This window comes from Anas platyrhynchos, chromosome 6 (assembly GCF_047663525.1).
Source record: "Anas platyrhynchos isolate ZD024472 breed Pekin duck chromosome 6, IASCAAS_PekinDuck_T2T, whole genome shotgun sequence".
NCBI classification, from domain to species: Eukaryota; Metazoa; Chordata; class Aves; order Anseriformes; family Anatidae; genus Anas; species Anas platyrhynchos.
The window spans coordinates 1,332,089-1,348,305 of record NC_092592.1 but is presented as its reverse complement, the minus strand read 5'-3'; positions in this window follow the sequence as shown (position 1 = coordinate 1,348,305).

Here is a 16,217-nt window from a genome sequence, read left to right as displayed (position 1 = left end):
CAACCCTAAATATACCCCTAGCCACCATGGCAGAAGACTGAAAACTCGGGCCACAGAAAACGCGTTTCAAGCCCCATTCACCCATCCAGAAGTGCCCCCAAAGGAAGGCTTTGGGTACAACTGGACTCCCCAGGGGAGCCTTAACGCAGCCCCACATGCAACTGGACCCTCCGTATTCGCTCTTTCACAGCAACCCTAAATATAGCCCTGGCCCGCCTGGCAGTCGACTGAAAACTCGGGCCCCAGAAAAACTGTTAAAAGCCTAATTCGCCCATCCAAAAGTGCCCCCAGAGGAAGGCTTTGGGTACATCTGAACTCCCCAGGGGAGCCTTTACGCAGCCCCACATGCAACTGGACCCTTAGTATTCGCTCTTTCACAGCAACCCTAAATATAGCCCTGGCCCGCCTGGCAGTCGACTGAAAACTCGGGCCACAGAAAATGCATTAAAAGCCTAATTCGCCCATCCAAAAGTGCCCCCAGAGGAAGGCTTTGGGTACAAGTGAACTCCCCAGGGGAGCCTTAACGCAGCCCCACATGCAACTGGACCCTCCGGGTTCACTCTTTCACCGCAAGCCTAAATATAGCCGTAGCACGCCTGGCAGTCGACTGAAAGCTCGGGCCACAGAAAATGTGTTACGAGCCCCATTCGCCCATCCAAAAGTGCCCCCAAAGGAAGGCTTTGGGTACATCTGAACTCCCCAGGGGAGCCTTTACGCAGCCCCACATGCAACTGGACCCTCCGTGTTCGCTCTTTACAGCAACCCTAAATATAACCCTAGCCAGCATGGCAGAAGACTGAAAACTCGGGCCACAGAAAAAGCGTTTCAAGCCCCATTCACCCATGCAGAAGTGCCCCAAAAAAAAGGCTTTGGGTACAAGTGAACTCCCCAGGGGAGCCTTTATGCAGCCCCACATGCAACTGGACCCTCCGTATTCGCTCTTTCACAGCAACCCTAAATATAGCCCTGGCCCGCCTGGCAGTAGACTGAAAACTCGGGCTCCAGAAAATGCGTTAAAAGCCTAATTCGCCCATCGAAAAGTGCCCCCAGAGGAAGGCTTTGGGTACAACTGAACTCCCCAGGGGAGCCTTTATGCAGCCCCACATGCAACTGGACCCTCCGGGTTCACTCTTTCACCGCAAGCCTAAATATAGCCCTCGGCGCAATGGGAGAAGACTGAAAAAACGGGCCTAAGAAAACGCATTGCGATTCCCCTTGGACCATCCAAAAGAGCCCCCAAAGGAAGGCTTTGGGTACAACTGGACTCCCCAGGGGAGCCTTAACGCAGCCCCACATGCAACTGGACCCTCCGTATTCGCTCTTTCACAGCAACCCTAAATATAGCCCTGGCCTGCCTGGCAGTCGACTGAAAACTCGGGCCCCAGAAAAACTGTTAAAAGCCTAATTCGCCCATCCAAAAGTGCCCCCAGAGGAAGGCTTTGGGTATAACCGAACTCCCCAGGGGAGCCTTTATACAGCCCCACATGCAACTGGATCCTCCGGGTTCACTCTTTCACAGCAACCCTAAATATAGCCCTGGCCCGCCTGGCAGTCGACTGAAAACTCGGGCTCCAGAAAATGCGTTTCAAGCCCTATTCACCCATCCAGAAGTGCCCCCAAAGGAAGGCTTTGGGTACAAGTGAACTCCCCAGGGGAGCCTTTATGCAGCCCCACATGCAACTGGACCCTCCGTATTCGCTCTTTCACAGCAACCCTAAATATAGCCCTGGCCCGCATGGCAGTCGACTGAAAACTCGGGCTCCAGAAAATGCGTTAAAAGCCTAATTCGCCCATCCAAAAGTGCCCCCAGAGGAAGGCTTTGGGTACAACTGAACTCCCCAGGGGAGCCTTTATGCAGCCCCACATGCAACTGGACCCTCCGGGTTCACTCTTTCACCGCAAGCCTAAATATAGCCCTCGGCGCAATGGGAGAAGACTGAAAAAGCGGGCCTCAGAAAACGCATTGCGATTCCCCTTGGACCATCCAAAAGAGCCCCCAAAGGAAGGCTTTGGGTACAACTGGACTCCCCAGGGGAGCCTTAACGCAGCCCCACATGCAACTGGACCCTCCGTATTCGCTCTTTCACAGCAACCCTAAATATAGCCCTGGCCCGCCTGGCAGTCGACTGAAAACTCGGGCCACAGAAAAACTGTTAAAAGCCTAATTCGCCCATCCAAAAGTGCCCCCAGAGGAAGGCTTTGGGTACATCTGAACTCCCCAGGGGAGCCTTTACGCAGCCCCACATGCAACTGGACCCTCCGTATTCGCTCTTTCACAGCAACCCTAAATATAGCCCTGGCCCGCCTGGCAGTCGACTGAAAATTCGGGCCCCAGAAAATGCATTAAAAGCCTAATTCGCCCATCCAAAAGTGCCCCCAGAGGAAGGCTTTGGGTACAAGTGAACTCCCCAGGGGAGCCTTTTTGCAGCCCCACATGCAACTGGACCCTCCGGGTTCACTCTTTCACCGCAAGCCGAAATATAGCCGTAGCACGCCTGGCAGTCGACTGAAAGCTCGGGCCACAGAAAAGGTGTTACGAGCCCCATTCGCCCATCCAAAAGTGCCCCCAAAGGAAGGCTTTGGGTACATCTGAACTCCCCAGGGGAGCCTTTACGCAGCCCCACATGCAACTGGACCCTCCGTGTTCGCTCTTTACAGCAACCCTAAATATAACCCTAGCCAGCATGGCAGAAGACTGAAAACTCGGGCCACAGAAAAAGCGTTTCAAGCCCCATTCACCCATCCAGAAGTGCCCCAAAAGGAAGGCTTTGGGTACAACTGAACTCCCCAGGGGAGCCTTTATGCAGCCCCACATGCAACTGGACCCTCCGTATTCGCTCTTTCACAGCAACCCTAAATATATCCCTGGCCCGCCTGGCAGTAGACTGAAAACTCGGGCTCCCGAAAATGCGTTAAAAGCCTAATTCGCCCATCGAAAAGTGCCCCCAGAGGAAGGCTTTGGGTACAACTGAACTCCCCAGGGGAGCCTTAACGCAGCCCCACATGCAACTGGACCCTCCGTATTCGCTCTTTCACAGCAACCCTAAATATAGCCCTCGGCGCAATGGGAGAAGACTGAAAAAACGGGCCTCAGAAAACGCATTGCGATTCCCCTTGGACCATCCAAAAGAGCCCCCAAAGGAAGGCTTTGGGTACAAGTGAACTCCCCAGGGGAGCCTTAACGCAGCCCCACATGCAACTGGACCCTCCGTATTCGCTCTTTCACAGCAACCCTAAATATAGCCCTGGCCTGCCTGGCAGTCGACTGAAAACTCGGGCCTCAGAAAAACTGTTAAAAGCCTAATTCGCCCATCGAAAAGTGCCCCCAGAGGAAGGCTTTGGGTATAACCGAACTCCCCAGGGGAGCCTTTATGCAGCCCCACATGCAACTGGACCCTCCGGGTTCACTCTTTCACAGCAACCCTAAATATAGCCCTGGCCCGCCTGGCAGTCGACTGAAAACTCGGGCCCCAGAAAATGCGTTAAAAGCCTAATTCGCCCATCCAAAAGTGTCCCCAGAGGAAGGCTTTGGGTACAACTGAACTCCCCAGGGGAGCCTTTATGCAGCCCCACATGCAACTGGACCCTCCTTGTTCACTGTTTACGAGCAACCCTAAATATAGCCCTGGCCCGCCTTGCAGTCGACTGAAAACTCGGGCCCCAGAAAATGTATTTAAAGCCTAATTCGCCCATCCAAAAGTGCCCCCAGAGGAATGCTTTGGGTACAACTGAACTCCCCAGGGGAGCCTTTACGCAACCCCACATGCAACTGGACCCTCCGGGTTCACTCTTTCACCGCAAGCCTAAATATAGCCCTATCACGCCTGGCAGTCGACTGAAAGCTTGGGCCACAGAAAATGTGTTACGAGCCCCATTCGCCCATCCAAAAGTGCCCCCAAAGGAAGGCTTTGGGTACATCTGAACTCCCCAGGGGAGACTTTACGCAACCCCACATGCAACTGGACCCTCCTTGTTCGCTCTTTACAGCAACCCTAAATATACCCCTAGCCACCATGGCAGAAGACTGAAAACTCGGGCCACAGAAAAAGCGTTTCAAGCCCCATTCACCCATCCAGAAGTGCCCCCAAAGGAAGGCTTTAGGTACAAGTGAACTCCCCAGGGGAGCCTTTACACAGCCCCACATGCAACTGGACCCTCCGTATTCGCTCTTTCACAGCAACCCTAAATATATCCCTGGCCCGCCTGGCAGTCCACTGAAAACTCGGGCTCCAGAAAATGAGTTAAAAGCCTAATTCGCCCATCCAAAAGTGCCCCCAGAGGAAGGCTTTGGGTACAACTGAACTCCCCAGGGGAGCCTTTATGCAGACCCACATGCAACTGGACCCTCCGGCTTCACTCTTTCACCGCAAGCCTAAATATAGCCCTCGGCGCAATGGGAGAAGACTGAAAAAGCGGGCCTCAGAAAACGCATTGCGATTCCCCTTGGACCATCCAAAAGAGCCCCCAAAGGAAGGCTTTGGGTACAACTGGACTCCCCAGGGGAGCCTTAACGCAGCCCCACATGCAACTGGACCCTCCGTATTCGCTCTTTCACAGCAACCCTAAATATAGCCCTGGCCCGCCTGGCAGTCGACTGAAAACTCGGGCCCCAGAAAAACTGTTAAAAGCCTAATTCGCCCATCCAAAAGTGCCCCCAAACGAAGGCTTTGGGTACAACCGAACTCCCCAGGGGAGCCTTTACGCAGCCCCACATGCAACTGGACCCTCCGTATTCGCTCTTTCACAGCAACCCTAAATATAGCCCTGGCCCGCCTGGCAGTCGACTGAAAACTCGGGCCACAGAAAATGCGTTAAAAGCCTAATTCGCCCATCCAAAAGTGCCCCCAGAGGAAGGCTTTGGGTACAACTGAACTCCCCAGGGGAGCCTTTACGCAGCCCCACATGCAACTGGACCCTCCGGGTTCACTCTTTCACAGCAACCCTAAATATACCCCTGGCCCGCCTGGCAGTCGACTGAAAACTCGGGCCCTAGAAAATGCATTTAAAGCCTAATTCGCCCATCCAAAAGTGCCCCCAGAGGAAGGCTTTGGGTACAAGTGAACTCCCCAGGGGAGCCTTTACGCAGCCCCACATGCAACTGGACCCTCCGGGTTCACTCTTTCACCGCAAGCCTAAATATAGCCCTAGCACGCCTGTCAGTCGACTGAAAGCTCGGGCCACAGAAAATGTGTTACGAGCCCCATTCGCCCATCCAAAAGTGCCCCCAAAGGAAGGCTTTGGGTACATCTGAACTCCCCAGGGGAGCCTTTACGCAGCCCCACATGCAACTGGACCCTCCTTGTTCGCTCTTTACAGCAAACCTAAATATAACCCTAGCCAGCATGGCAGAAGACTGAAAACTCGGGCCACAGAAAAAGCGTTTCAAGCCCCATTCACCCATCCAGAAGTGCCCCCAAAGGAAGGCTTTGGGTACAAGTGAACTCCCCAGGGGAGCCTTTATGCAGCCCCACATGCAACTGGACCCTCCGGCTTCACTCTTTCACCGCAAGCCTAAATATAGCCCTCGGCGCAATGGGAGAAGACTGAAAAAACGGGCCTCAGAAAACGCATTGCGATTCCCCTTGGACCATCCAAAAGAGCCCCCGAAGGAAGGCTTTGGGTACAACTGGACTCCCCAGGGGAGCCTTAACGCAGCCCCACATGCAACTGGACCCTCCGTATTCGCTCTTTCACAGCAACCCTAAATATAGCCCTGGCCCGCCTGGCAGTCGACTGAAAACTCGGGCCCCAGAAAAACTGTTAAAAGCCTAATTCGCCCATCCAAAAGTGCCCCCAAACGAAGGCTTTGGGTACAACCGAACTCCCCAGGGGAGCCTTTATGCAGCCCCACATGCAACTGGACCCTCCGGGTTCACTCTTTCACAGCAACCCTAAATATAGCCCTGGCCCGCCTGGCAGTCGACTGAAAACTCGGGCCCCAGAAAATGCGTTAAAAGCCTAATTCGCCCATCGAAAAGTGCCCCCAGAAAAAGGCTTTGGGTACAACTGAACTCCCCAGGGGAGCCTTTACGCAACCCCACATGCAACTGGACCCTCCGGGTTCACTCTTTCACCGCAAGCCTAAATATAGCCCTATCACGCCTGGCAGTCGACTGAAAGCTCGGGCCACAGAAAATGTGTTACGAGCCCCATTCGCCCATCCAAAAGTGCCCCCAAAGGAAGGCTTTGGGTACATCTGAACTCCCCAGGGGAGCCTTTACGCAGCCCCACATGCAACTGGACCCTCCTTGTTCGCTCTTTACAGCAAACCTAAATATAACCCTAGCCAGCATGGCAGAAGACTGAAAACTCGGGCCACAGAAAAAGCGTTTCAATCCCCATTCAGCCATCCAGAAGTGCCCCCAAAGGAAGGCTTTGGGTACAACTGAACTCCCCAGGGGAGCCTTTATGCAGCCCCACATGCAACTGGACCCTCCGTATTCGCTCTTTCACAGCAACCCTAAATATATCCCTGGCCCGCCTGGCAGTCGACTGAAAACTCGGGCTCCAGAAAATGAGGTAAAAGCCTAATTCGCCCATCCAAAAGTGCCCCCAAAGGAAGGCTTTGGGTACAAGTGAACTCCCCAGGGGAGCCTTAACGCAGCCCCACATGCAACTGGACCCTCCGGGTTCACTCTTTCACCGCAAGCCTAAATATAGCCCTCGGCGCAATGGGAGAAGACTGAAAAAGCGGGCCTCAGAATACGCATTGCGATTCCCCTTGGACCATCCAAAAGAGCCCCCAAAGGAAGGCTTTGGGTACAACTGGACTCCCCAGGGGAGCCTTAACGCAGCCCCACATGCAACTGGACCCTCCGTATTCGCTCTTTCACAGCAACCCTAAATATAGCCCTGGCCCGCCTGGCAGTCGACTGAAAACTCGGGCTCCAGAAAATGAGTTAAAAGCCTAATTCGCCCATCCAAAAGTGCCCCCAGAGGAAGGCTTTGGGTACAAGTGAACTCCCCAGGGGAGCGTTTATGCAGCCCCACATGCAACTGGACCCTCCGGGTTCACTCTTTCACAGCAACCCTAAATATACCCCTGGCCCGCCTGTCAGTCGACTTAAAACTCGGGCCCCAGAAAATGCATTTAAAGCCTAATTCGCCCATCCAAAAGTGCCCCCAGAGGAAGGCTTTGGGTACAACTGAACTCCCCAGGGGAGCCTTTACGCAACCCCACATGCAACTGGACCCTCCGGGTTCACTCTTTCACCGCAAGCCTAAATATAGCCCTAGCACGCCTGGCAGTCGACTGAAAGCTCGGGCCACAGAAAAGGTGTTACGAGCCCCATTCGCCCATCCAAAAGTGCCCCCAAAGGAAGGCTTTGGGTACATCTGAACTCCCCAGGGGAGCCTTTACGCAGCCCCACATGCAACTGGACCCTCCTTGTTCGCTCTTTACAGCAAACCTAAATATAACCCTAGCCAGCATGGCAGAAGACTGAAAACTCGGGCCACAGAAAAAGCGTTTCAAGCCCCATTCACCCATCCAGAAGTGCCCCCAAAGGAAGGCTTTGGGTACAACTGAACTCCCCAGGGGAGCCTTTATGCAGCCCCACATGCAACTGGACCCTCCGTATTCGCTCTTTCACAGCAACCCTAAATATATCCCTGGCCCGCCTGGCAGTCGACTGAAAACTCGGGCTCCAGAAAATGAGTTAAAAGCCTAATTCGCCCATCCAAAAGTGCCCCCAGAGGAAGGCTTTGGGTACAACTGAACTCCCCAGGGGAGCCTTTATGCAGCCCCACATGCAACTGGACCCTCCGGGTTCACTCTTTCACCGCAAGCCTAAATATAGCCCTCGGCGCAATGGGAGAAGACTGAAAAAGCGGGCCTCAGAAAACGCATTGCGATTCCCCTTGGACCATCCAAAAGAGCCCCCAAAGGAAGGCTTTGGGTACAACTGGACTCCCCAGGGGAGCCTTAACGCAGCCCCACATGCAACTGGACCCTCCGTATTCGCTCTTTCACAGCAACCCTAAATATAGCCCTGGCCCGCCTGGCAGTCGACTGAAAACTCGGGCCCCAGAAAAACTGTTAAAAGCCTAATTCGCCCATCCAAAAGTGCCCCCAGAGGAAGGCTTTGGGTACAAGTGAACTCCCCAGGGGAGCCTTTACGCAGCCCCACATGCAACTGGACCCTCCTTGTTCACTGTTTACGAGCAACCCTAAATATACCCCTAGCCACCATGGCAGAAGACTGAAAACTCGGGCCACAGAAAACGCGTTTCAAGCCCCATTCACCCATCCAGAAGTGCCCCCAAAGGAAGGCTTTGGGTACAACTGAACTCCCCAGGGGAGCCTTTACACAGCCCCACATGCAACTGGACCCTCCGTATTCGCTCTTTCACAGCAACCCTAAATATATCCCTGGCCCGCCTGGCAGTCGACTGAAAACTCGGGCTCCAGAAAATGAGGTAAAAGCCTAATTCGCCCATCCAAAAGTGCCCCCAAAGGAAGGCTTTGGGTACAAGTGAACTCCCCAGGGGAGCCTTAACGCAGCCCCACATGCAACTGGACCCTCCGGGTTCACTCTTTCACCGCAAGCCTAAATATAGCCCTCGGCGCAATGGGAGAAGACTGAAAAAGCGGGCCTCAGAATACGCATTGCGATTCCCCTTGGACCATCCAAAAGAGCCCCCAAAGGAAGGCTTTGGGTACAACTGGACTCCCCAGGGGAGCCTTAACGCAGCCCCACATGCAACTGGACCCTCCGTATTCGCTCTTTCACAGCAACCCTAAATATAGCCCTGGCCCGCCTGGCAGTCGACTGAAAACTCGGGCTCCAGAAAATGAGTTAAAAGCCTAATTCGCCCATCCAAAAGTGCCCCCAGAGGAAGGCTTTGGGTACAAGTGAACTCCCCAGGGGAGCGTTTATGCAGCCCCACATGCAACTGGACCCTCCGGGTTCACTCTTTCACAGCAACCCTAAATATACCCCTGGCCCGCCTGTCAGTCGACTTAAAACTCGGGCCCCAGAAAATGCATTTAAAGCCTAATTCGCCCATCCAAAAGTGCCCCCAGAGGAAGGCTTTGGGTACAACTGAACTCCCCAGGGGAGCCTTTACGCAACCCCACATGCAACTGGACCCTCCGGGTTCACTCTTTCACCGCAAGCCTAAATATAGCCCTAGCACGCCTGGCAGTCGACTGAAAGCTCGGGCCACAGAAAAGGTGTTACGAGCCCCATTCGCCCATCCAAAAGTGCCCCCAAAGGAAGGCTTTGGGTACATCTGAACTCCCCAGGGGAGCCTTTACGCAGCCCCACATGCAACTGGACCCTCCTTGTTCGCTCTTTACAGCAAACCTAAATATAACCCTAGCCAGCATGGCAGAAGACTGAAAACTCGGGCCACAGAAAAAGCGTTTCAAGCCCCATTCACCCATCCAGAAGTGCCCCCAAAGGAAGGCTTTGGGTACAACTGAACTCCCCAGGGGAGCCTTTATGCAGCCCCACATGCAACTGGACCCTCCGTATTCGCTCTTTCACAGCAACCCTAAATATATCCCTGGCCCGCCTGGCAGTCGACTGAAAACTCGGGCTCCAGAAAATGAGTTAAAAGCCTAATTCGCCCATCCAAAAGTGCCCCCAGAGGAAGGCTTTGGGTACAACTGAACTCCCCAGGGGAGCCTTTATGCAGCCCCACATGCAACTGGACCCTCCGGGTTCACTCTTTCACCGCAAGCCTAAATATAGCCCTCGGCGCAATGGGAGAAGACTGAAAAAGCGGGCCTCAGAAAACGCATTGCGATTCCCCTTGGACCATCCAAAAGAGCCCCCAAAGGAAGGCTTTGGGTACAAGTGAACTCCCCAGGGGAGCCTTAACGCAGCCCCACATGCAACTGGACCCTCCGTATTCGCTCTTTCACAGCAACCCTAAATATAGCCCTGGCCCGCCTGGCAGTCGACTGAAAACTCGGGCCCCAGAAAAACTGTTAAAAGCCTAATTCGCCCATCCAAAAGTGCCCCCAGAGGAAGGCTTTGGGTACAAGTGAACTCCCCAGGGGAGCCTTTACGCAGCCCCACATGCAACTGGACCCTCCTTGTTCACTGTTTACGAGCAACCCTAAATATACCCCTAGCCACCATGGCAGAAGACTGAAAACTCGGGCCACAGAAAACGCGTTTCAAGCCCCATTCACCCATCCAGAAGTGCCCCCAAAGGAAGGCTTTGGGTACAACTGAACTCCCCAGGGGAGCCTTTACACAGCCCCACATGCAACTGGACCCTCCGTATTCGCTCTTTCACAGCAACCCTAAATATATCCCTGGCCCGCCTGGCAGTCGACTGAAAACTCGGGCTCCAGAAAATGAGTTAAAAGCCTAATTCGCCCATCCAAAAGTGCCCCCAGAGGAAGGCTTTGGGTACAACTGAACTCCCCAGGGGAGCCTTTATGCAGCCCCACATGCAACTGGACCCTCCGGGTTCACTCTTTCACCGCAAGCCTAAATATATCCCTCGGCGCAATGGGAGAAGACTGAAAAAGCGGGCCTCAGAAAACGCATTGCGATTCCCCTTGGAACATCCAAAAGAGCCCCCAAAGGAAGGCTTTGGGTACAACTGGACTCCCCAGGGGAGCCTTAACGCAGCCCCACATGCAACTGGACCCTCCGTATTCGCTCTTTCACAGCAACCCTAAATATAGCCCTGGCCCGCCTGGCAGTCGACTGAAAACTAGGGCCCCAGAAAAACTGTTAAAAGCCTAATTCGCCCATCCAAAAGTGCCCCCAGAGGAAGGCTTTGGGTACAACCGAACTCCGCAGGGGAGCCTTTATGCAGCCCCACATGCAACTGGATCCTCCGGGTTCACTCTTTCACAGCAACCCTATATATAACCCTGGCCCGCCTCGCAGTCGACTGAAAACACGGGCCACAGAAAAAGCGTTTCAGGCCCCTTTCGCCCATCCAGAAGTGCCCCAAAGGAAGGCTTTGGGTACAAGTGAACTCCCCAGGGGAGCCTTTATGCAGCCCCACATGCAACTGGACCCTCCTTGTTCACTGTTTATGAGCAACCCTAAATATACCCCTAGCCACCATGGCAGAAGACTGAAAACTCGGGCTCCAGAAAATGCGTTTCAAGCCCCATTTACCCATCCAGAAGTGCCCCAAAAGGAAGGCTTTGGGTACAACTGAACTCCCCAGGGGAGCCTTTATGCAGCCCCACATGCAACTGGACCCTCTGTATTCGCTATTTCAGAGCAACCCTAAATATAACCCTGGCCCGCATGGAAGACGACTGAAAAATCGGGCCCCAGAAGACGTGCTACAAGCCCCATTCGACCATCCAAAAGTGCCCCCAAAGGAAGGCTTTGGGTACGAGTGAACTCCCCACGGGAGCCTTTATGCAGGCCCATACGCAACAGGACCCCCCGTGTTCGCTGTTTACAAGCAACCCTAAATATAACACTAGCCAGCATGGCAGAAAACTGAAAACTCGGGCCCCAGAAAAACTGTTAAAAGCCTAATTCGCCCATCCAAAAGTGCCCCCAGAGGAAGGCTTTGGGTACAACTGAACTCCCCAGGGGAGCCTTTATGCAGCCCCACATGCAACTGGAACCTCCGGGTTCACTCTTTCACCGCAAGCCTAAATATAGCCCTAGCACCCCTGGCAGTCGACTGAAAGCTCGGGCTCCAGAAAATGTGATACGAGCCCCATTCGCCCATCCAAAAGTGCCCCCAAAGGAAGGCTTTGGGTACATCTGAACTCCCCAGGGGATCCTTTACGCAGCCCCACATGCAACTGGACCCTCCGTGTTCGCTCTTTACAGCAACCCTAAATATAACCCTAGCCAGCATGGCAGAAGACTGAAAACTCGGGCCACAGAAAAAGCGTTTCAAGCTCATTTCGCCCATCCAGAAGTGCCCCCAAAGGAAGGCTTTGGGTACAAGTGAACTCCCCAGGGGATCCTTTTTGCAGCCCCACATGCAACTGGACCCTCCGGGTTCACTCTTTCACGGCAAGCCTAAATATAACCCTAGCACGCCTGGCAGTCGACTGAAAGCTCGGGCCACAGAAAATGTGTTACGAGCCCCATTCGCCCATCCAAAAGTGCCCCCAAAGGAAGGCTTTGGGTACATCTGAACTCCCCAGGGGAGCCTTTACGCAGCCCCACATGCAACTGAACCCTCCTTGTTCACTGTTTACGAGCAACCCTAAATATACCCCTAGCCACCATGGCAGAAGACTGAAAACTCGGGCTCCAGAAAATGCGTTTCAAGCCCCATTCACCCATCCAGAAGTGCCCCCAAAGGAAGGCTTTGGGTACAAGTGAACTCCCCAGGGGAGCCTTTATGCAGCCCCACATGCAACTGGACCCTCTGGGTTCACTCTTTCACCGCAAGCCTAAATATATCCCTCGGCGCAATGGGAGAAGCCTGAAAATGCGGGCCTCAGAAAACGCATTGCGATTCCCCTTGGACCATCCAAAAGTGCCCCCAAAGGAAGGCTTTGGGTAGAACTGGACTCCCCAGGGGAGCCTTAACGCAGCCTCACATGCAACTGGACCCTCCGTATTCGCTCTTTTACAGCAACCCTAAATATAGCCCTGGCCCGCATCGCAGTCGACTGAAAACTCGGGCTCCAGAAAATGAGTTAAAAGCCTAATTCGCCCATCCAAAAGTGCCCCCAGAGGAAGGCTTTGGGTACAACTGAACTCCCCAGGGGAGCCTTTATGCAGCCCCACATGCAACTGGACCCTCCGGGTTCACTCTTTCACAGCAACCCTAAATATAGCCCTGGCCCGCCTCGCAGTCGACTGAAAACTCGGGCCCCAGAAAAACTGTTAAAAGCCCCATTCGCCCATCCAAAAGTGCCCCCAGAGGAAGGCTTTGGGTACAACTGAACTCCCCAGGGGAGCCTTTACGCAGCCCCACATGCAACTGGACCCTCCTTGTTCACTGTTTACGAGCAACCCTAAATATACCCCTAGCCACCATGGCAGAAAACTGAAAACTCGGGCCCCAGAAAATGCGTTTCAAGCCCCATTCACCCATCCAGAAGTGCCCCCAAAGGAAGGCTTTGAATACAACTGAACTCCCCAGGAGAGCCTTTATGCAGCCCCACATGCAACTGGACCCTCCGGGTTCACTCTTTCACCGCAAGCCTAAATATAGCCCTAGTACGCCTGGCAGTCCACTGAAAGCTCGGGCCACAGAAAATGTGTTACGAGCCCCATTCGCCCATCCAAAAGTGCCCCCAAAGAAAGGCTTTGGGTACATCTGAACTCCCCAGGGGAGACTTTATGCAGCCCCACATGCAACTGGACCCTCCGTGTTCGCTCTTTACAGCAACCTTAAATATAACCCTAGCCAGCATGGCAGAAGACTGAAAACTCGGGCCACAGAAAAAGCGTTTCAAGCCCCTTTCGCCCATCCAGAAGTGCCCCCAAAGGAAGGCTTTGGGTACAAGTGAACTCCCCAGGGGAGCCTTTATGCAGCCCCACATGCAACTGGATCCTCCGTATTCGCTCTTTCACAGCAACCCTAAATAGAACCCTGGCCCGCATGGCAGACGACTGAAAAATCGGGCCCCAGAAAACGTGCTACAAGCCCCATTCGACCATCCCAACGTGCCCCCAAAGGAAGGCTTTGGGTACAACTGAACTCCCCAGGGGAACCTTTATGCAGGCCCATTCGCAACTGGACCCCCCGTGTTCGCTGTTTACAAGCAACACTAAATATAACACTAGCCAGCATGGCAGAAAACTGATAACTCGGGCCCCAGAAAATATGTTAAAAGCCTAATTCGCCCATCCAAAAGCGCCCCCAGAGGAAGGCTTTGGGTACAACTGAACTCCCCAGGGGAGCCTTTATGCAGCCCCACATGCAACTGGACCCTCCGGGTTCACTCTTTCACAGCAACCCTAAATATAGCCCTGGCCCCCCTGGCAGTCGACTGAAAACTCGGGCCCCAGAAAATGCCTTATAAGCCTAATTCGCCCATCCAAAAGTGCCCCTAGAGGAAGGCTTTGGGTACAAGTGAACTCCCCAAGGGAGCCTTTATTCAGCCCCACATGCAACTGGACCCTCCTTGTTCACTGTTTACGAGCAACCCTAAATATACCCTTATCCACCATGGCAGAAGACTGAAAACTCGGGCTCCAGAAAATGCGTTTCAAGCCCCATTCACCCATCCAGAAGTGCCCCCAAAGGAAGGCTTTGGGTACAACTGAACTCCCCAGGGGAGCCTTTTTGCAGCCCCACATGCAACTGGACCCTCCGTATTCGCTCTTTCACAGCAACCCTAAATATAACCCTGGCCCGCATGGCAGACGACTGAAAAATCGGGACACAGAAAACGTTCTACAAGCCCCATTCACCCATCCAGAGGTGCCCCCAAAGGAAGGCTTTGGGTACATCTGAACTCCCCAGGGGAGCCTTTACGCAGCCCCACATGTAACTGGACCCTCCGTGTTCGCTCTTTACAGCAACCCTAAATATAACCCTAGCCAGCATGGCAGAAGACTGAAAACTCAGGCCACAGAAAAAGCGTTTCAAGCCCCTTTCGCCCATCCAGAAGTGCCCCCAAAGGAAGGCTTTGGGTACAAGTGAACTCCCAAGGGGAGCCTTTATGCAGCCCCACATGCAACTGGACCCTCCTTGTTCACTGTTTACGAGCAACCCTAAATATACCCCTAGCCACCATGGCAGAAGACTGAAAACTCGAGCCCCAGAAAATGCGTTTCAAGCCCCATTCACCCATCCAGAAGTGCCCCCAAAAGAAGGCTTTGGGTACAACTGAACTCCCCAGGGGAGCCTTTATGCAGCCCCACATGCAACTGGACCCTCCGTATTCTCTCTTTCACGGCAAGCCTAAATATAGCCCTCGGCACAATGGGAGAAGCCTGAAAATGCGGGCCTCAGAAAACGCATTGCGATTCCCTTTGGACCATCCCAAAGTGCCCCCAAAGGAAGGCTTTGGGTACAACTGGACTCCCCAGGGGAGCCTTAACGCAGCCCCACATGCAACTGGACCCTCCGTATTCGCTCTTTCACAGCAACCCTAAATATAGCCCTGGCCCGCCTGGCAGTCGACTGAAATCTCGGGCCCCAGAAAATGCATTAAAAACCTAATTCGCCCATCCAAAAGTGCCCCCAGAGGAAGGCTTTGGGTACATCTGAACTCCCCAGGGGAGCCTTTACGCAGCCCCACATGCAACTGGACCCTCCGTGTTCGCTCTTTACAGCAACCCTAAATATACCCCTAGCCACCATGGCAGAAGACTGAAAACTCGGGCCACAGAAAAAGCGTTTCAAGCCCCTTTCGCCCATCCAGAAGTGCCCCCAAAGGAAGGCTTTGGGTACAAGTGAACTCCCCAGGGGAGCCTTTATGCAGCCCCACATGCAACTGGACCCTCCTTGTTCACTGTTTACGAGCAACCCTAAATATACCCCTAGCCACCATGGCAGAAGACTGAAAACTCGGGCCCCAGAAAATGCGTTTCAAGCCCCATTCACCCATCCAGAAGTGCCCCCAAAGGAAGGCTTTGGGTACATCTGAACTCCCCAGGGGAGCCTTAACGCAGCCCCATATGCAACTGGACCCTCCGTATTCGCTCTTTCACAGCAACCTTAAATATAACCCTGGCCCGCATGGCAGACGACTGAAAAATCGGGCCACAGAAAACGTGCTACAATCCCCATTCACCCATGCAGAAGTGCCCCCAAAGGAAGGCTTTGGGTAAAAGTGAACTCCCCAGGGGAGCCTTTACGCAGCCCCACATGCAACTGGACCCTTCGGGTTCACTCTTTCACCGCAAGCCTAAATATAGCCCTAGCACGCCTAGCAGTCGACTGAAAGCTCGGACCACAGAAAATGTGTTACGAGCCCCATTCGACCATCCAAAAGTGCCCCCAAAGGAAGGCTTTGGGTACATCTGAACTCCCCAGGGGAGCGTTTACGCAGCCCACATGCAACTGGACCCTCCGTGTTCGCTCTTTATAGCAACCCTAAATATAACCCTAGCCAGCATGGCAGAAGACTGAAAACTCGGGCCACAGAAAAAGAGTTTCAAGCCCCATTCGCCCATCCAGAAGTGCCCCCAAAGGAAGGCTTTGGGTACAAGTGAACTCCCCAGGGGAGCCTTTATGCAGCCCCACATGCAACTGGACCCTCCGTATTCGCTCTTTCACAGCAACCCTAAATAGAACCCTGGCCCGCATGGCAGACGACTGAAAAATCGGGCCCCAGAAAACGTGCTACAAGCCCCATTCGA